This window comes from Peromyscus leucopus, chromosome 9, assembly GCF_004664715.2.
Source record: "Peromyscus leucopus breed LL Stock chromosome 9, UCI_PerLeu_2.1, whole genome shotgun sequence".
NCBI lineage: Eukaryota > Metazoa > Chordata > Mammalia > Rodentia > Cricetidae > Peromyscus > Peromyscus leucopus.
In genome coordinates, this window is record NC_051070.1 from 87,884,954 (window position 1) to 87,906,925 (window position 21,972).

General features: G+C 40.3%; 1 protein-coding gene and 1 pseudogene across 4 annotated transcripts in view; one reads left to right on the forward strand and one right to left on the reverse strand.

Annotated features, from left to right (window-relative positions):
* The window catches only part of Fhit (fragile histidine triad diadenosine triphosphatase), a 1,516,285-nt gene that overhangs the window by 708,136 nt on the left and 786,177 nt on the right, over window positions 1–21,972 (reverse strand). The gene's annotated exons all lie outside the window — the stretch shown is intronic.
* The window catches only part of LOC114700774, a 48,352-nt pseudogene that overhangs the window by 9,141 nt on the left and 17,239 nt on the right, over window positions 1–21,972 (forward strand).

Here is a 21,972-nt window from a genome sequence, read left to right on the forward strand (position 1 = left end):
ACAAACAGCAAATAATTCTCTCTAGCTCTCCAGATGACATTATGAACAAAAGTGAGAGTGAACACACTAAATAGAAGAGAAAGGCATCCATAATCATATATGTAATAACAACTTAGAAGTTCGGGAACTGTGCACATGAGCTGGGTGCTGAAGTGTCAGACATGAGTAAGCGGAGATGAAGGAGAAAGGGAGCACGGCTAAGAAAAGAAAGGCAGAACCAGGCGATGACTTCCCCGACACTAACTCCAGCGGCAGGAGTAGCTCAGAGCTGGAATGGCTGGGCCAGCAGAGGCGAAGGCCTCAGTGAAGACGTAGCATGCATCTTCCAGGCCTGCCTGCCTGACCCCAAGCTGCTACATGTTAGATCCTCACTGAGAACATGTTAGGCGAATTGTAAACGGTCTCTTCTGAAACTGAAGTGTCTATAATGGTAAAGACATTGCCCCAGGATTTGAGAGCTACAAAGCAAGTTAGCTGCAGGGAACTCCCTCTTCTAACCCCCTCCTCTCTCCCTTTCGTGTAGGTTGTAAGTCATTCCTATAAACTGGTGATAAATTAGTTATGAAACTGGTGGTGTGTGGTTGTCTACATCAATAACGAAATAGCAAACAAGCAAAAAATAGTGAAGATCAGAAGAAATACAACCTCAGTCACTTTCTATTAACTGATCGTTCACTCATCCATTTGCTTAAATATTTATTTAATATCTGCCACATGCCAAGAACTGTGCTGCATGCTCAGAGATACACTGTGAATAAAAGACTTCAGTACAAAGCTTGCTGGGAAAACAGACACTACTCAAATACAAGACAAATAAGTCTGTGGCCGTGAATTCTAAGAGCACACGAGGAAACAAACTACGGGCAGCAACAAGGACCAGCTGCTGGGCAGGTACCGAGTGGTAGGGGGAAGGGGCCTCTGAGAGCCGCCTTGAGAATCTAAATGTGTCTCGAGGAGAGCTTGCTCAAACTGATAGCTGACATTGTGCCTTACCCCACCATCAACCTTCTCCTTCAGTACTTCTAGAATTCTGTAGAGAATTTGTATTTCTAACAAGTAGGCTTATACTGTTGATACCACAGCACTAGAAAGCCTACTTGGAGAACCACTGGTCTATAACATAGCCTTAGAGGGAGACAAAGGCAAAAGCTGAAATTGAACAAAGCAGAAGCTGAATGTCCTCACAAATGCTAGGCAATGATAGTCACATCTGTTCTAGACTCAGACTTGCCCAGGTCCTGAAGTAAATCCACATGATCAAGGCAATTATGATCTCTCTCTCTCTCTCTCTCTCTCTCTCTCTCTCTCTCTCTCTCTCTCTCTCTCTCTCTCTCTCTTTCTCTCTCTTTCTCTGTGTGTGTGTACATGCATGCATGCATGTGTATATGTATGTATGTGAGTGTGTGTATGTGCAAGTATGTATATGGATGTATGTGTATGCTGCAGGTGTATATATATGTCTATTCATTGTGGGTATAAACGCACATACATGTGCATCTGGATGCACATGGAACCAGAGGTCAATGTTGGGTGTCTTCCTGAGTTTCTCTGAGCTCTTTGAAAAGGAGTCTCTTACTTGAGCTCACCAATTCGCCAAAGCTGGCTATTGAAGGAGGTCCAGGAATCTGCCTATCTCTACTTCTCAATGCTGGAACAACCAATATTTACCACCACGCCATCATTTTACCGAGGCAATGGGGATCTGAACTCTGGTCCTCATGCTGTGCACGCTGTGTAGCAGGCATTTCACCAACTGAGCAACTGCCCATCCAAAGATAGCTACTCTCATGTTTCCCAAAGAAGGCCGCCATTACCTGTTTCTAAGTTAAGAACCTCTATGAAATGCAGCCAGGGAATATTAAGAGCCAACACCCAAATCAAACACTATTTCAGTAAATTATTCCTGAGTTAACACAGTATTTCATGCAAAGAACTAGATGTTACAATAGCACATTTAACAGCAAAGATAAAAGAGATTTTTTTAAAAAGGGTGAAAATTGCAGCAGAAATACAGTGCTCTAAAGACTGTGACAAGAAGGTCATCTCTGCTGGCAGAGTAGAGGCAAGCACACAATTGCTGTAAGAGGGGCTAACTCACGTGGAAAGGATTTTTTTTCTAGCCTAGGGTGGTTTGAATCATCAAGCTGGCTTCCAAAGGAAGATGTCGTTACTAGTAGTTTTCATTTCTGAATAGACAAAAAGCCATAACATTGCTGATAGTTTGATAATTCTTAAAATTTAGACTTCCTCTGTGTTATCTAGAAACTGCTGGGGAGGACATTCCTAAGATGCTATGTCCTGAAATGTGCAATGTCAATGGACTAATTAGGTACCCCACTAGTGGTGGATGGAAGACCACTGTAAGAAATGCCCACCAAAGGCCTGGCTCCCTGGTCAGGGCAAACCCCAGATGGCTAATCTTACACAGATTTTTGGCAGAGATACAAGTGTTTTTAAGGTTTGCTGTGCACTGGGGGCTCACTGGACAGTTCTTAAAAGTAACTCTTTTAACCTTTAACAGTATTGTTAACCATACTTAACTGACAGGAAAATGGGGTCCAGTGATATAAAACAATATGTCCAATGTTAGTTATGCAGGGAATTAGTTGTAGATCCATCGTATAAAATTGAGGTTTTGGCTATAATAACAGATTTACTTAACTGTACTGTGATTGTGAATGACAACCTTTACAAGGTGCATTATCACAAAATGATTTCCTGACCTCTGTTGCTTCTCGTAAAGTACTGAATGATAAAGGACTTAAAAAAACAAAACTTAATTATGTCCTAAGACTTTTGAATCTTCTTGAATGCCTGATAAAATTCATGTGTTCTAGAAAACAAGCATACAGATCAATATGTTTGATAAAGCCATGTTACATTTATCTCAGAGACAGAATAAGAAGAGCAGGAACCTACATTAACAAGACCATGTCCCTGAGATGTAGGGGCAGCTCAGTGGTGCCATGCTTGCCTATCATTCCACTGCTGGCAATTGAAAATTAATTAATTGATTGATTAATAAATAATTAGGTGATTAATTAAAAACTTAAAGACATGTCTCTCTAATGGGTCAGCTACATCAATGTAGTTGATATAATGTGTGAGTCTCTCTCATCTATAAAATGAGTAATATAATACCTATGGAATTATATATATATATTGCTATTTTTATATTACTATACATATATATATATATATACTTTACACACACATAACATATATAGAGAGAAATGTTTTGTATCATTTTAACAAGGAATCTAGCACCTAGCAGATGTTTGATATATACTAGCTTCCTTGTTTATTAATTATAACCTTTAAGGGAATATAACACAATTTATGAAATAGGGAAAAAATAAACATTAAGAACCAATAAGCACATGTGAAAATGGCTGCTCTGTTACAGTCTCAAGACAAAAGAAATTAAACCAAGACACCATTGAGCTCTCCAGGAATAAGTCAATCTTGATAATAGAAAAGAAACTAATAATAGAAAAGGAACTCAACATCTAAATAGCCATTTGATGAATTATTCATTTTAAATGCTATGACAAAGGAGTATTTCTTATCCCTTGCTTTTAAGATCAGCAGGTCAAGAGGCAGTAAATTTATCTATAAAGAAATGAAGAGTCAATAGTTAGGGATTTGAAAGTCTTGGGGTCTCTCTCACACCACCTTAATTTAACCACAATTGCTCACAAGCAGAAACAGACAATACATATGTGGACATGGCTGAATTCTAATACAAGTTTATTTATATGTAGTGAAATGCATATTCCCCATAATTTCCCACAATCAAAAAATATCTTTCATCTGTTGACTTTTTCCAACCATAGAAAAATATTCTCAGCCATTAGGCCTGTTGGGCTATGTACCAGAAGGGCAGTGTGCTTGCTTTGGCTTAGAGGTCGGTTGTAGTTCTCCAGTTCCCAACTGAAAATAATTCTCATATGTCTGTGCAAGTACCAGGAAAGACAGCAGCTAAGATAACTTAGAAAACTTGGGAACACCCATCAGTTTACATCAGCAAAAAGGCTGAATGAAGCAAAGTAATCTTTCATAGTTTGTAAATGAAAACAAATGAAGTAATTTGTTAGCTACTAACATAAAAATATATTCAGTAAACTGTTCAATAAAAAAGCAAGTTGGCAACTACTGAATGACAAAGCAAAATAAGTCCTTGTACTAGCCTGGCACTGGAGAAGCTGAAAAGGGATGTGGTAAGTCACTTTGGATCCACCATTCTGAGATCTCAGGGAATAGCAGAGTGGTCCCTTTGCCTTACCACAGCCAACTTACCAATCAGACACAGGCCTGAATGAGGACAGAGCACAAATATAGACTAAAATGAAATGGACACACAGTCATTGAGAGTATTGGGAGACTTGGGGACATATCCCTGCTGCATTCTTCACTGGCAATTCAACCATCCTCAGTGATCATGAGGGTGATAAGATATTAGGGAAACAGGAAGTTAAGTCTCATTTCTGAGTGTCCAGAGACTCTGATGGATATTAAGTTTAGGAAAGAATGTGGTCACAGCAAATACCTTGTCTTGGCTCATTACTTAACACCTGTTAAACGTGATTCACAGTCTTCCCTAATTACCTGGCTATAATGGATCCCAGAGGTCGGTGAAGTTGACTTCATTTACATGTTTCTCCTTCTACAAGGTCTCAAACAAACATCACCAAAATCCACTGAGCAATTTATAAACTCCCAGGTGATCAACTCAGAGTTTCAAACCAATGTCTTCTTACATGGGCAGGAAATGGCAAAGGTATATGTCTGCTCTATAAATAAAGCTTGTAAAACTTAAATTTGTGGGCCACAAAAGGGGCCCTTAATTGCAATGAATATTTAAGAGGCTGCTACCTGTGTGTATTAAACTGGTTTTTACCTTTTGAATTCTTAGATAAAAGATGGAGAGGGTACTTAGATGACAAATTGACCAACATCCTTGCCCTCTTTCTCCTTAAGGAAAACCGTAGCTAGAGTTTTCCTGCCTTGCCCACAGTCAGGACAAATCTTTGTCACCCGCAAGTCCCACAGCCGCTCAGACCCAACCAAGTAAACACAGAGACTTATATTGCTTACAAACTGTATGGCCGTGGTAGGCTTCTTGCTAACTGTTCTTATAGCTTAAATTAATCCATTTCTATAAATCTGTACCTTGCCACGTGGCTTACCGGCGTCTTCACATGCTTCTTGTCATGGCTGCAGCTGGCAGTGACTCCTTCCGCCTTCCTGTTCTTTCCTTTCTCCTCTCTGTTAGTCCCGCCTATACTTCCTGCCTAGCCACAGGCCAATCAGTATTTTATTTATTGACCAATCAGAGTAATTTGACATACAGACCATCCCACAGCAGAAAAAAAAATGGTCAAAATAGGAAATCAAAAATTCTTCAAAAAACTTCAGAAATTTTAGTTTAAAAAATATCAAATCTATAAATACATTTCAAATATGTACTATGTAAATAATCACTAAATATATTAATATACTTCAATTGTTTAAAACACATGTTCAATATATTGTTGAATTTTATATATTCAATATCTGTACTCACATACATACATACACAACAAAAATCCTATACAGTATAGTAGTAGTGCATAGTTCTTAGTTATTTAAAGTATTGAATCTAAATATTATTGAACTCTTCCTACAGTTAGTTAATTGAAAGTCAACAAATTAACCCCCCCTGTTTTTAGTGGCATATTAACTTACAATATATCACGTGTAGTCATCCTCCGCAGATTTATAAAATTCTTAATAATCTCATAGTAACAATCCAACTAGATTCTATTCAACTTGTCCCCAGTGAGCAAAATTAATTTTACTTCAACTATAAGGCTGTAAAGGATAATTTTTTTTTGTGTGTGTGTACATGTACACAGATATGAAGTATGTATATAATAGCTTTGGATGACAGTCCTCTGTAAAAGGCTATGTGTAGTTTCAATATATACTGATATGGTTAAACTGCTCAGCAATAAATATGGGTTCCAACATTTCTCTGCATTCTAAGAAGGATTGGGTGATATTATGTATTTTTAAGTGGAGCTTATATCAGAGGTGAGAAATTCTACCTGGTTTTACTCAGCCATTATCTGAGATGGATTCTTCCTTTATTGGCTATTTGCAGTTTTCCTTTTCTGTAAGCCATTCATTCATAGGCAATGCCCAATTTCCAGAGGGTTACTCAAGAAACCTTCCTTTATGGAAGCTTCTCTTTTACAGGGACTGAACTACTGGCCTTCCATGTAGGATTTACATAGTGATTCACCTGACTTATTGTTGAGGGGATAGCACTTCAAGCCACATGGCCAGTCTGCCTCACACACTTTATATTACCATCATGTCTCATAGCTAGTTTTCTTGTCTGTCCTCCGCCTTCCTGTTATCACAGTTTCCTCCACTAAGAAGTAAAATGTCTCCTCTCCCTTGCCCTTTTTCAAGGAGGAATAAAGCTCGGACTGAAGACTGTTTTGATGAGATGGCTGGAAAAACTGCTTTTCTTCATTGGCGTTTTGAAAATATTGCTTAGGTGTTTGGGGACCCATTTGTTTCTACTGCCTCCATCTATCTTTGCTTTATGGCTGTTGACTTCTGTTGCTCTTACTCTGTATGTGTTCTGCTCCACTTGGACTGTGTAGCTGCCAGTCTGGGTCTGGTTCACTGATTTACTATACCTAACCTCCTCCCCTCTCTGGATCCTGCACCCTGTCTAGAAAAGACACTTCCAGCTCAGAGACATATTCATTTATTGATTGAACAAAGTTTAGTTCAATAAACATTTTAGTCGGAGTGGGCTCATTTCCAGTGCGCAGATGGTTTCAAATTAGTTCAGATGGAAAGACTCAGGACTTCTATTTTCTCCAACTACAGTTAGATACTGAAGCAGATACATTTGTATTGGGGAAAATCATAATGCTAATAAGCATAATTATTACATAAATTATTGCTTTGTTTATGTTATAGTAGTAATTATATTTAAATTTTAGATATTATATTTACTATACAGAGCACGATAATAGTAAAATTTCAGAAACCAACTGTAAAAATTAAACTTTTTACAAAACTTTATTAAAACTTTATTTTTTTTCTCATTAATACCACTTTGCAGTGTTTTTCTACTTAGCATCAAATACTAAAGAAAGTATTAACTGTGAAACAAGATACAGAACATTCTGATAAATTACTTTTCCTGGCGAATTAATAAAATACAACTTGTAGTCTAGGTGGGCATAAAAATTGCCAGCATAGGGCGAGAGTACGGCTCAGGTTAAAAGCACTGGCTGGTCTTGTAAAGGGCCTGCATTCATTTTCAAGAGCCCACATTGCAGCTCACAATCATCCATAAGTCCTCTTAGGGAATTTGATGTCCTCCATGGACACCAGGCATGACCAAGGTGCACATACTCACATGCAGGCAAAACACTCATACACAGGAACTTAAATAAATCTTTTTATAAAATGTCAACATAAGGAGAATGAAACTGGCTGGCCACAGCAAGATCTGGGAGATTGGCTGGCAATAAGTAATGGGGGATCCATTTCAGAAGTGAGACTAACAGGATTTGCTAGAGAAATGTGAAACAGCATAAAGGCTTATTTTGACATCTTCAAAGCCAGTACATTTAAAATTTTCTGACCAGTTATCAATGCTGCCCATCAAAATCTCAACCTGGTTATGCAGGCAGATGTGTGGCAGACATTCTGATCTTACTGTCCAAATATGACTCCAACTTTCAAATGTTTCTTAGTCTTTATATATCTCTATATCTAAATATTGAGAGTATGGCAATATTATGAAGATTTATGTGCAGAAGTGGTGTGCCATGTGTGGAAAGAATAGCCAAGAGATTGATTGGTTAAGTCTCAGAGAATCTACAAATGGATTCACTCTACAGCAGCCCTGTATTGTAAGGCACCTGCAGAACTCAGACAAAATGTCTCCATAGCCCCAGTCCAAAGCTTAGAAGCATTTGCATTTCAGAGAAAGTCTGGGGTTTTCAAAGCTCTTCTCGTGGTTTATGGTATTTGGCATATCTGAAACAGTCAAAATTGGACTTTTAGGTATTACATGCTATTTTGTTGTTGATGATGCTTTTGTTGAAGGACAATCAATTGTGATTTGCATAAACTCAAGGGCAACTTTTAAAAGACAGTTGCAGTTAACTAAGATTGAAGCTGGCATGTCTCCCTCATGAGGTATGAAGCATAGCAATGGCTTTCATTTCACAATTGAGCAAAAGGGTAAGTCTGCCAAACAGCCTGCCCCTCACACCTTGAATCTTTTCCACAAATAGCAGCTTGGTTGACCATTTCATAGTGAAAAAAAATCACAATTCCACATACTAAAACCTTGTCTTGGTTTCCATTAAAAAAGATGGAGACCAAATTCTTTTCTGGGTTTACAACAGTCTTCATATAAGGACTCTCATCCAAGTGGATCCACTTTCCCTTTCTGCTACAAACATTTTGTACTTTTCCTGTTTATTGTCCAAAAATTCAGTATTCTAGTCATATAATCTACCTCTACTTCTGACTTAAAAGCTGTAATACCTTAACTGGAAAGGAGGAGAACGAGATGGCAGGAGTTCTCGTTTCCCTACTTGTCCTTCAGAAACATGCAACATCAGCTACTGAAGGTTGCATCCATGACTGTAGGAGGGGCTGGCCCAACATGCGCCAGTTCTCTGTGTAGACAGCAAGAAACAGACAAAAGTCAGCACACTGAGGAATCGACAAATCTCAAGGCCCACACTACATTCATAATACAAACCAATGAAGTCCTTTTATCCTTAATTGTACTGTCATAAAAAAATAACATTAAAAGTAGCACACTCCAGCCAAAAATATCACATGAGGAGTGGTTCCAAGAACCTTTTCCAACTTCTTTACCCCAAGCACTTAAAACCCGTTAACTCCTTTCAAACTGTCATAGCCACACTGGGTGGTTATTAGTTTTATCACCATTTTGCTGATGAAAAGACTGCTCTCTGGTAGCTTAAGTCACTTACCCACAGACATATATGCTGACTAGTGCCTCTCAATTTAGCAGTCCAGGAAATGGGTTTTGAAAACACTTAGGGGTTATGAGAACATGAACTATCAGGTCAGAGCTTTTAGATAAAGGCATATAATACTGTTTTCCAATCAGAACAAAAAACTCGAGCATTTTCTGAAGAGTGTGAAAAGCTAAAACTAGAAACACAGGTAGGAGAGCTACAGAGATGGCTCTGCAACTGAGTGAGTGCTGCTCTTGTGGAGGACCCCAGCTCACTTCCCAGCATCACTGCTAATGCCTTCCAAATGCTTATAACTCCAGCTCCAGTGGATCCAAAGTCTCATCCAACCTCCATGCAACCTGTACTCACATGTGCATACTCACACAGAGATGTACACATACACATGATTAAAAGTAAAAAAAAATTGAGACAGGGTTTCTCTGTGTAGCTTTGGCACCTGTGCTGGAACTCACTCTGTAGACCAGGCTGGCCTCAAACTCACAGAGATCCACCTGGTTCTGCCTTCCGAGTGCTGGGATTAAAGGCATGCACCACCACCGCCCAGCAAAAGTAAAATATTTTTTAAGAGAAAGGAAAATGCAGATAAGGAACTAGGAGAATATTTTCAAAGTGTAATGCATATTTTTATATAACAGTCCTTTATATGACCTGGTATAAAGAGTATACATAATTACAAATTTTAAATGAAAAAGAAAATTTAAGAACTGGAACCCTATACTGTCCACTCTGGTCACTGTGAAAGTTCTCCATTCTAAAGTCTGGGTTCTGCTCATCTAATGTCTTACACTCTGATATACTCACATTTATACACATTTGTGCGTTTGCTCGTGCACACAGGCACCAAATATTTATCAAAATGAAAACTGATATTGGCCCTCTTTGTTGCTGATCCTGTGTAGCTACAGACTCAGAAGGGGATAAGCATCCTGATGCTTTCTACAATGCTCACACTAAGAAGAACATAGATCAGTCACATTTTACATAGCATTCTGAAGGGCAAAAGTGCTTATCTTAGGGTCTCTATTGCTGTGAAGATATGCCATGACCTCAGCAACTCTTATAAAAGAAAACATTTAATTGGCTCACAGTTCAGAGGCTCAGTCCATTATCGACATGACAGGAAGCATGGTGGCCTGAAGCAAACATGGTGCTGGAGAAGGAGTAGAGTTCTTGTCTGGATCTTCAGGCAGCAGGAAGAGAGTGAGCCAGTGGCCAGGATTGAGTATCTGAGGCCTCAAGGCCCACTCCCAGTGACACACCTCCTCCAACAAAGCCATACCTCCTATTATTGCTACTCCCTATGACCCCATGGGGGCCATTTTCTTTTTCGCCACCACAGACAGAGCTGTATAATCCATCCTTCTGGGAAGCAACAAGCAAAGAGGTTTATTTCTTTGACTGTAGTGCATCTTCATGACCAAATCAAAAATGATCTATGAGTTCTTGAGTCTTCATCATTAATCAACCTTCCAATTTACAAACAAATCAGAAGTGATTTTAATCTTAGCTTCCCTTTAACTCTTAACTTCACAGTGACTATCTCTGCAATAGACACAAGACAAATAAGACACATTTCCAGTCAGCTGCAGGCAGCCAAGTGATAACTTTCACAGTTCTCTTCAACTTGGCACAACCCTCTAAAGAGGGAATCTCAATTGAAGAAATATCTCCTTGAGATGGCTTATGGACAGGTCAGTGGGGGCATTTCCTTAATTAAGTGGGAGGGTCCAGCCCATTGTAATTGACAGTGCTATAAGCCTAGGCAGGTGGTCCTGAGTTGCCTAGGAAAGCTAAGAAAGTCAGGGAGACCTAGCTAGCAAACAGCATTCCTCCATGATGTCTGCTTTTGTTCCTGCCTCCAGGTTCCTTCCTTAAGTGCCTATCTTGACTTCCTTCCACTTTGAACTGTATCCATGTAAGCCTAATAGGTTTTGCCCAGTGTTTCACCATTACAGAAAACAGACTAGAATGACAACCTTAGCTGAACTTACAGCTACTTGAAAGGCCTTCATAGGCAATTTGTTGTGCTGGCCTTTTTATCATTTTATTACAAGATACTAGAAGCTGGCTACTAAATAAAGAAAATAGATTCGATTTGGTTCCCTGATTTGGTGTTAAGAAAATTAAGGAGCACAGTGCTAACAGCTGCTTAGCTCCTGGTGAGGACTGTCTACTGTGTTACATCACAATGGAAAAGTTGAAGATAGTACACATATGAAACACCATCTGGTTTGGGGGCAACTAACTCCTTCCAGGAGGATTCAACTTATTTCCTAAAACACATTGTATTACTCAAAGGCCTACCATTTCTTACTAACATCATATTGGAGTTCAGATTTCAACTTGAGTCTCAGGAGGAACAAACAGGGACATGATGGAAAACGTGATCACCCATTCAGGGCTATCCACATTGCCCATGTGTTCGAGCTGTGCAGTTATGAGCTGTAGCTGGCTTCAGTAGAGGAACAATTATTTTATTTCATTCATGACAAAGTGGGAGAAAGGGGTGACATTGGTGAAATAATGCCAAGGCCATTGCCAAAGATCTTGCTCTCTAGAACTCAGGACTATCTATGCAAATTCATGGTTCTCTCCTACCTTAGACTTCATCTTTCAGGATTAAAATATAACTCAAGAGGGCATCAGGCAAACACCTCTTCCTTTCCCTTAAGGACTTTGGGGGAAGTGTCTTCATTTACTGTTTTAATTAAGTGAAATCTATTTTATAAAGCAAGAAATTTTCAGGGAGGTCATAGATCTATCGTGATGTTAAAAGTCATAAAAATTATAGTTACAGGCTAAGTAGTTAAGCTAAAATTACACACCACCCCATTAATTTTAAAATCAATAGAGATAAAAGAAATGAGGAGGCAAATGATAGAATTGTAGCTTAAATCAAATCAATACATATTTATTGGCATCTATTACATATAAAATGCCATGAAGGAGAAAAGGCAGTGTGGAATGATGCTGTATCTGTGAGGTGCTTGTGGTCTGGCTGGAGAACTGATATGCAGCATGCAGAAACTCAGGTGTACAGGAAAAACAAGGCAAGGGCATATCATGTGCTGTCGATGTCCAGAAGAGCTCAGAGGAGACGACAGAGCACAGAGACTCTGAGGAAGGGCCTCTACGGACAGACTTCCTATTTTAAATCCCAACTCTATTGCTTATTTCCCTGACTTCAGACAAGTTCTCAGTGCTCAGTGTAGATAAGGTGGGTCCTAGTTCACGCGGGGATAGAAGAATTAAGTGACTAAAGGCTCGCCAAGTGTTTAACAGTCTGTCTCTGCATGGTAAGTGCCAGATGAATACTAAATGCATGAATTATGATTGGAAAGGGGGAAAGGTTTCCTGTCTGTGGTTCTGAAGTTCCTCAGAGTCTTAGTAACATTTCAAAAGTAAGGAAAAACATATTTGCTTTTCCCTTTCTGCATTACTATAAACATTGTAAGCTCTCAACTCATAAAAATGAGAAACAATAACAGGGTGTGATAGTAGGAGAGTTATAATTCCATCATGTGGGAGGTAGAGGCAGAAAGATCAGGAGTTCAAGGCCAGTCATGGCCACATGATGAGACAGAGGCCTGTCCAGGCTAAATGAGTCTCTTGTCTCCAAGAAAACAAAATAAATAAATATTCAAAACCTAAGTGTCCTTGGCCTTGTTAACCTTAACCTGCTATAATTTCATCTCACCCCCATCATGGAGGAACACTATAAGCTTCTTCTATAGGTGCATATATTTATTGTTTGCACAGCCTTTCATCCCCTGCCAAAGATGGGCTCCAGCCCCTCACTCCCCACCCCCAGTTCTGCCACAAGGACTTAAAATTGCCTCACATTTACACTCACCTAGTTCTCACTAGTTGTCACTGGTTAAAACAATAACAGTAGTTCAGCATTTGATGATCATTTCTCCTTTCTAGGCTCCAACATTCTAATTGAAAAGTTGACTTCTGGAAGCAAGAGACTTTTCTTTTCCCACACTCATCTATTGATGTCCAAAGTAAACTGCTAGACTCTCATTCCACCAGGGAGCAGCTTTGTGAGGTAGCATCCAGATCACTGTTCTTAGTGGATAAAAACTTTCTAATTTCCTCCTCTTGGGTATACAGAAGTCTTTGACATGATGAAATTCAGTCCTGTGATTGCTACTGTATATAACAACAGTAAAGAGATTTTGTAAACAAATTAAGATACACCATTACAGTTCATTTTGTGTGAGTTCAGAGAGTTTAACTTCAGTGAGCCTGACCTAACCAAGGAAGTCCCTTCAAACATACTAGGTAGGTTTTCTCCCTGAAGGGAAAATGTTCCTGCTGACCATTAAAACAGCCAATTTCCAATACTGTTGCCTCAGGGAGAACCACATAGCAAGTAGCTTAGAGTGAACACAGGCCTACAACCAGCAGGACAATGAGAGATTCAGTCCTACAACCACACAGAAATTGGTAGTAACTCTTCCCCAAGCCAATCCTCCAAATGGGTACAAAACTGCTTGGCTCTTGGGGGTGCTTAGAGACTCCATATCAAACTGGCTAGAAGCCAACCTTGGAAATGTTGAGGTAAGATTCATATTGTTTACAGGGCCGAGTCTGTGATAGTTTCCTCTTCAGCAACAGGAAGGAAAATAGCTGCCAGCCCATTTCCCTGGAGGTTGTCTCCTCTTCTGACTGTCTTCACCCAACAGTAAGGCAGTACGTGTCTCTCGACTCTTTCTTCCCATCTCAGCATGTTCCAAAGTAACTGAGTCTAAGCAAATCACTTCAGTAAACATCTACACGTAGCTATTTCTAGATTCCTGAACTGTCAGTCTGTTCTATTTTTCCTGCTGAGCAAATTGATGTAAACATTATCAAATTCTTCCCAGGATATATACAAGTGCCCACTCACTGCCCTACCTACCCCTTACTCATGGCCTGAACTCTTGGCCGGCCTGACAAGATGTCACCGCCTCTTTTACCACTCACAGAGCCAGCAATCATCTCTTCTCATGCAATCCGTGTTTGAATAAACACTGTGGTCTTTTACCAACAGATGACATTCAAGACATCTTTTTCATTTCCATTGAAATATGGACACCAAATATTATTAATCTAGAGCTAATTTATCAAAGATCAATTGCTAAATCTCTATTTACATCAGGTCTTTATCAAAGCAATGAATCTGCACAGTTTCACCAAGTCTAGCAGAATTAAGTTTCAATCTCAGGCCCATTACTTAATTACAGTGACTTAATATTTTTTTCATGTCTCAGGATCATAACTTCCTCATATTATTACTGGAGAAGGTAATATCTACATCATAGAGTTGACATGAGAGTTACATAAAAAAATTAATCCAGTAAGTTGTTTCAGATCTAACTATTACCTGGAGTGTTAGGAACATGTGGTGGTTTGAATGAGAAATGACCCCATGGGCTCACGTTTTTCAGCACTTGTCCCCAGGTGTTGATGCTGTTTGGGAAGGTTATGGATGTTTCTGACTTCCCTGGCAATAATGATTGGAATAATGCAAAGAAGATCTTTTAATTCACTTAATAGAATATATTTATAAGATTTTTGATTCCTTCTATTTGATTTTTAATAAAATATATCTGAGTTTTTGTAAGTGTTTGGCAGGAAATACAATTATGTCATGCTACCACTGAAAGTCATAGTCTACTAAATCTCCCAAGAGACACTGTCACTGGGTCTCAGTGCTGTCACCCTTTTGGTGGTGGCTGGTTTGAAACCTTCCCATAGACAAGATTCCAGCTGCATTCGGTAAACATTAGGTTTTCAGCTATTTACAGCTTTGGGGCAAGTGGGCTCAATGCAAGTTGTCAAGCATGTCCAATTATTTTATCCTTCTCTTTGTTACAAAGGAATCCCATTCATACTGGATAGTTCTTTGGGTGGCGTGTGATGAGATGAACGATACACCCATAGGAAAGTGTAACTATCCCAGAAGCAGAGCTGAACTCCGTGTGGCACATGTGTCCCAAGAGGACTTGCTCATTAAAAACTGAGCTCAGCACATGGGACACTTTTGCTTCATCTTAACTGTAGTTAAGATGAAGCACGCTTTGTAATAGCCCCCTGCTTTGCTTTTCTTCTTTTCTTGTCTGTTCCCAAGTTTCCATTTTAATCTTCTGATTTCTCTGTCAGTGTTGATTGTGGTTTGGCCGTGAGTGGACAGTGTAAGCAGGCAGCATTGTTAATAGTCTCTAAGTCATTGTGATCTGAGAAGAGGTGCTGAGTTTGTGCACCTTTTTGACAGGGACACCAGGCCAGTTCTGCTTAGTTACTTTTCTGTTGCTGTGATAAAATAGCTCAACAAAAACAATTGAAGAAAGAAGGGGTTGGTTTTGAATGACAGTTCTAGAGGGAGAGAAAGTGTCTATCAGGGCAGGGGCGGCCTGGCAGTTGTCAGAGAAAGCAGGAGCGGAAGCTAGCAGGTCAAACACACTTTCACCCACAGGCAGGAAACAGTGGGGGTGGTGGGTGACAGAAATCAGAGACAGGTTATGAAACCTCAAAGCTACCCCCCAGTGACCTAATTCCTCAGCAAAGTTCTACCTTGTGAAGAGTTCAGCTCTGCTTCTGGGATAGTTACACTTTCCTATGGGTGTATCGTTCATCTCATCACACGCCACCCAAAGAACTATCCAGTATGAATGGGATTCCTTTGTAACAAAGAGAAGGATAAAATAATTGGACATGCTTGACAACTTGCATTGAGCCCACTTGCCCCAAAGCTGTAAATAGCTGAAAACCTAATGTTTACCGAATGCAGCTGGAATCTTGTCTATGGGAAGGTTTCAAACCAGCCACCACCAAAAGGGTGACAGCACTGAGACCCAGTGACAGTGTCTCTTGGGAGATTTAGTAGACTATGACTTTCAGTGGTAGCATGACATAATTGTATTTCCTGCCAAACACTTACAAAAACTCAGATATATTTTATTAAAAATCAAATAGAAGGAACCAAAAATCTTATAAATATATTCTAATAAATGAATTAAAAGATCTTCTTTGCATTATTCCAATCATTATTGCCAGGGAAGTCAGAAACATCCTAAATATGTTCCTGTAGGGAGTCATTTGAAGACTATATTGGGAGACGCGATCTTGCTGAGTATTTAGATTAAACCCAAAGAAATGCATGCATCAAACTAAGGAGATGGCTTGGGATAAGAGCTCTTGCTAAACAAACATGAGAAACCAAGTTCCAATTCCCAGAATTCACATAAAAGCCAGATGCAGCATGTGAGTGCCCACTCTTCCTAAAGGGAGAGGGAAATGGAGGTAGGAGGATCCCAGAAGTTCTTGGGCTGCGTAGCCTGGAGTATGTACAGAAAAGAGACCCTGCCAAAGAAGCACTGGCACCTGAAGGTGTCTTATGACCTGTATTATATATGTTTCTATACAAGGAGAGAGGGGGGGAGGGAGAAGATTCATAAAGGAGACAGGGGTTAGGAAAAGCTTTGTGTCTAAGTCCAACAACTTCAGACCCAAGAGAAGAAACACAAGGCATGAAGGCTCCAGGTGGTCCTTCTGAGGCCCAGCTGAACTATCTCTGGTCATTGTCCTAAGCAGGCTTTGCCCTAGAGAATCCACAGATGGTGAAAGCTCCAGCCTGATGAGGCACAGAGAGCAGTAAAAGGAGTCAAGCCAAGTAGACAAGTTACCAGCTAATACAAACTGCTTGTGTGATTTTCACACGTGTGTTGGTTTTGTCTCCATAGCAACGACTGAGAAAAGTATCACTGTAGCAATAGAAGAGGAGGCTCCAAGTGCAGTGGACGCAGTGAGTTGTCCAATGGGATTGGGACACTAGACACTGGCCTTGTTCATGCCAGACTCCGGAGCCTAGCGTATAACCTGCATGGAGCTTGAGTGGAGTGTTGCATGCCTGTTGTCAGATGACATTTCCCACAGTCTCCACTTGCTCCTCTGGGAAGCCCTAATGGCTTTGAGAAGAACATGATCCAAGCAACCATGAAGCCACCATGCTGCACAGCACAGTGAAAACTGTGAGGTCAAGCCACTGCCCTTGCTTGGAGACTCACAATAGAAAAAAGAGGCGCCAGCGGTTCCTCAGAGCTAGAAGGGCCACTGAGATCACTATGCATCAGCAGCTGAAGGAGCACCCAGTTAAGTCTCTAGAAATGATCTTTTCTTTAGCTGCCACCTATTAGCACCTTCACTGCAGCTAAAACTTAACCATTTTCTGATCAAACACTAGTTGTGTTATTTCTCACAAAGGGAAACCCATTTCTGACCTCCTCACCTCTAAGCACAGTGCACATTGTATTTAATGCGTCTCACTTCTAAGTAAACGAGATCCTACACAGCTCCTCCTCTTTACTATGCTTTGTTTGTGGAGAGCTGTGCTCTGTACTCACTGTGAACTATCTTTTTCCACTGTATTTTTTTGTTTTTGTTTCATTTTACAAACCACATTAGCTAAAACATATTATATTTAATTCTCTTCCACCATTGTATTTTGAGTAGCATAAGTTCTTCTCTGTTTCTCTGCAAATCTCATCCAGTATTTGTTTCTGCTTCCTGTACTTATCTCCATCAAGTGCAGATAAGAGTCATGCTCTGATGGTGCCAAGCTTTTACTGAGCATTGTGGGATTACATTTATAAAAGGCTTTTGATGCACTTGACCAATCAAAGAGCTCTTTGTACTACTTCCAAATTTTTCAACCCCTCACACGAAGCCAGTAGTTAAGAGAGCTGTCAGATTCATGGCTGCAATAGTTTTCAATTACTCTAAAGCAGAACCTGTTTTCTTTCTAAACCTCCTGGCCTTCACGACTTGCTCTGATCTAATACTGTGATTAAGAAATAACTTATCAACATTACACTACCCCTCAGTTCAGCACTCCTGTGTCATAACATTCATTCATGGTGTTAGCCTGACAATTTTGTATTTAAAGATTTTCCTTTGTTGTTGTTATTATTGTTATGATTGATTTCGGGGTTTTGAGACAGGTTTTCACATAATCCACATTGACTTTACTCTGAAATTAGGTATGACCTTGAACATCTGATCCTCCCACCTCCCCCTCCCTCCTTTTGGGTATTACAAATATGTGACACTATGCCTGATTTACTTGGTACTGTGGATCAATCTTAGAACATTTTGAAGACTAGACAACTGATCGACCACCCAAGCTACAGCCCCAGCACCAGGAACAGCATTTTTAAGAGGAATAAAATCAATGTGTGGCTGAACTGCCAACATGCCCTTGAATTTTGTCACCAACATCATACCAACTACAGTCTCCTGTGTTTCCTGATGTGTTTTAAAGATATGTTTTTGTATTCTTCTCATTGATAATAAGATTAAGAGGGGTCAAAGAACTTGCTGAAAGAACTGTCAAACAATTCGCTGACTGATTCATCATCCTTTGTTGTATTTTACTGAGATATGAACACAACATGAGATCTACCTTCTTAAAATGGTAAGTGCACAGCATAGTATTGTCAAATGTAGGTAAAGGGCTGCACAGCTGGTCTCCAGAATATTCGTCCTACATCCCAGACACATGACACCTGCTGCACAGCACCTCACTGTCCCAGCCCCCCACAGGCTCCTGACAACCGTGCTTTTATTGCTCCCAGGAGCTAGACTCTCTTAGACGCCTCATGCAATTGGAATCACACAGACCTCACCTTCTGTAACTGCCTAATTTTGTTTAATGGTGTGCCTTTAGGCTCCTCCAAGCCATCGTCTCTCCTGGCTGAATCCTGTCTTTCTTGAGGTTGAAAAGACTCTATTGTATGTGTAAACCATGCTGTCTTCATTAGATTACCATGGGTGAACATCTAGGTTATCATATGTTTTAGCTATACTGACCACAGCTGTAATGGACAGGGTACTGCTAACATCTCTTTTAAAGCTTGGTTTTAATTCTTTAGGTAGATACTCAGAAATGGGGATTCTGGGTCACAAAGTGACTATACTTCCATTTCTTAGGAAGCTCCAGGCTGTTTTCCAGAGGGGCAGCAGCACTGACTCCTGCCGGTGTTGCACACCCCTGCCAGCTTTCCTGACTCTTCACCAGCACCTGTTTTCTTCCTTTCAAACAACCACAACTCTTCTTTTGAGATTATAATTACACTTTTCCTTCCCTTTCCTCCCTCTAAACCTCCAGTATACCCCCCGACTCTTCTTAAATTCTCAGCCTCGTCTTTCATTGACTTACCGCATATGCATATATGTATATGCATGTATATTCCTAATTATAACCTGCTCTTTCTGTACAACGTGTGTTTTCAGGGCTGACCACTGGGCACTAGACAACTGATGTGCCCTTTCTGAGGAAGACCACCTCTCCCACTCCCAGCCTTCCTCACTTGCCTGCAGTTCTTTGTGTGTGGTTGAGGCCTCATGAGCTTTCCCATATGTCCACTGGTGTCGTCCCTGTTCAGCTCATGGTTGGCAGTCATATTGTCACACTTTACGGGTATAGCCTCTCATATCACCAGGAGATACTATTTCATAGAAAACCCCCTGATCCTCTGGCTTTTACAATCTTTCCATCCCCTCTTCCACAATGTTTCCTGAGCCTTATGTGAGTGTTTTATAGATGTATCCATTGGGACTAAATGTGTGTGTGTGTGTGTGTGTGTGTGTGTGTGTGATGTCACTGTGATTTTTCATCCACAGTCTGAATGATCAGTGGTACTGACCATCCTGTCATTTCACATGCCTGTTAGCCACTTACATTCTTTTAAAAGTTCTACTCCTGTCACTTGCTCGTTTTTAAAAATCAGATTATTTGGGTCAGTGTTCAGAATTTGGTTCTTGCTTACATATTCTGATAGTGTTTATATATTAAACCTTCATCAGACATATAGTTTAGAAATGTGCTCTCTTTCTCTATAGGTTACTATTCTTTGACCATTCCTTGGCTGTGTACAACTATGCTGGTTTGGTATGGCTTCATTGGTCTGCTTCTGCTCTTGTCTCTTATGTCATATCTAAGAAAAAATTGCATGAGCTCATGTCATGAATACTTTCCCATATGCTTTGTTCTAGAAGGTCTATATATTCTAGCCTGGCAATTTTTAGTCCCGTGTGAGGTATTTATTATGTGTGGTATAAATGACATTAGACCCCCCCCCTCAAACCATTCTCAACCAACTGCTATAACAGTATCTGATGGCAACTGTCCACCTCATCTGTACCCCCCCCCAACTTCCTCAACATCAGCATCATCCTTTGGGAATCTGTCACAGTTGTTTCCCACTGTCCACCTCTCAGCACTAGAAGAATAAATGTCTGCTGTGGGATGTCCTGTATGTTGTGAATATATGTTGCTATGATTGATTGATAAATAAAACACTGATTGGCCAATAGCCAGGTAGAAAGTATAGGATAGGTGGGACAAACAGAGAAGAGAGGCTGGAAGGTGAAAGCTGGAGGAGACGCCAGCTGCTGTCCAGGTAGCAGCATGTAAAGGCAGCAGGCAAAGCCACGGAACACATGGAGACATATAGATTAATAGAAATGGGCTGAGTATAAGAGTAAGAGCTAGACAATGGTAGGTCTGAGCTAATGGCCGAGCAGTTTAAATAATATAAGCATCTGTATGTTTATTTTATAAGTGGGCTACAGAACTGCTGGGGCTTGGCAGGACCCAGAGAGAAAAACTCTAGCTATAAATGTCTTCTTCCAAATTCATATTGATAGTAACATTTCAAAGTGATTCTATATGCTTTATAGTCATTTTGAAAGAATGGGTGAGTTAAATACACAGCAGGAATCAGCATCCAGGATTGGGTCACTCTCTTTTCTTTTTTTTTAAATTTTATTTATTTTTTATTTTATTATATTTTCTATTCATTTTACATGCCAACCACAGATCCTCCTCTCCTCCCTACTCCTACTCTCTCATGGGGAGTCAACAGAGCCTGGTACATTCTGTTGAGGCAGGTCCAAGCCCCTCCTTCCTGTACCAAGGCTGCACAAGGTATCCTACCATAGGCACAAAAAGCCCGCTCATGCACTAGTGGTGAATCCTGATCCCACTGACTGGGGGCCCGCTAAACAGTTCAAACTAAACAACTGTCTCTCCTATCCAGAGGGCTTAGTCCAGTACCATGGGGGCTCCACATCTATTGGTCCACAATTCATGCATTTCCACTAGTTTGGCTGGGTATCTCTGTACATTTTCCCATCATGATCTCGATGTCCCTTGCTCATAGAATCCCTCTTCTCTCTCATCGATTGGACTCCTGGAGCTCAGCCTGGCACCTGGCCATGGATCTCTGCATCTGCTTCCATCAGTTACTGGTTGAAGGCTCTATGATAACAATTAGGGTATTCACCCATGTGATCACCAGAGTAGGCCAGTTCCGGCACCCTCTCGACTATTGCCAGTAGTCTAAGGTGGGGTCATCCTTGTGGGTCACTCTCTTCTCAGTGTGTCTTCTTTCTTATCTTGGTACTTCTGGGATAAGTTCAATGTTTCCATCCATTTGCCACAACAGAGGAGAGTGGCCACACTTCAAGTCTCCCCCAAGGACAGCAAGAATGCAGCTGCTGCTTCCCTGCTGCTTACAGCATTGCCTCCTATGCTTTACCTTGCCTCCACGTTAGCCTCTAATAACAAATCACACTGTCATTTTGCTAATGCCTTGACAGACCTACACTAGCGTTGCTCTGGATAAACACTTTCTTCCCAAAGAACTACCAGAAAGAATAATTTCCCTTTAATTTACTCCCATGTTTTACCTGCTAATTATTTTTGAAACATTTTACAGTATATTGTGTGGTACTATTAAACAGAAATTCTCTCTTTAATTCTGTACCACTGCTGCCCACCCTCCAATAATCATTTTTACACTTTAAATTGTCAGTTCTGAAATGGCACTTTACTAACTGTAATAGTCATAGTTAAACTCAGGGAAGGAGGTATCATTTGCAACAATTT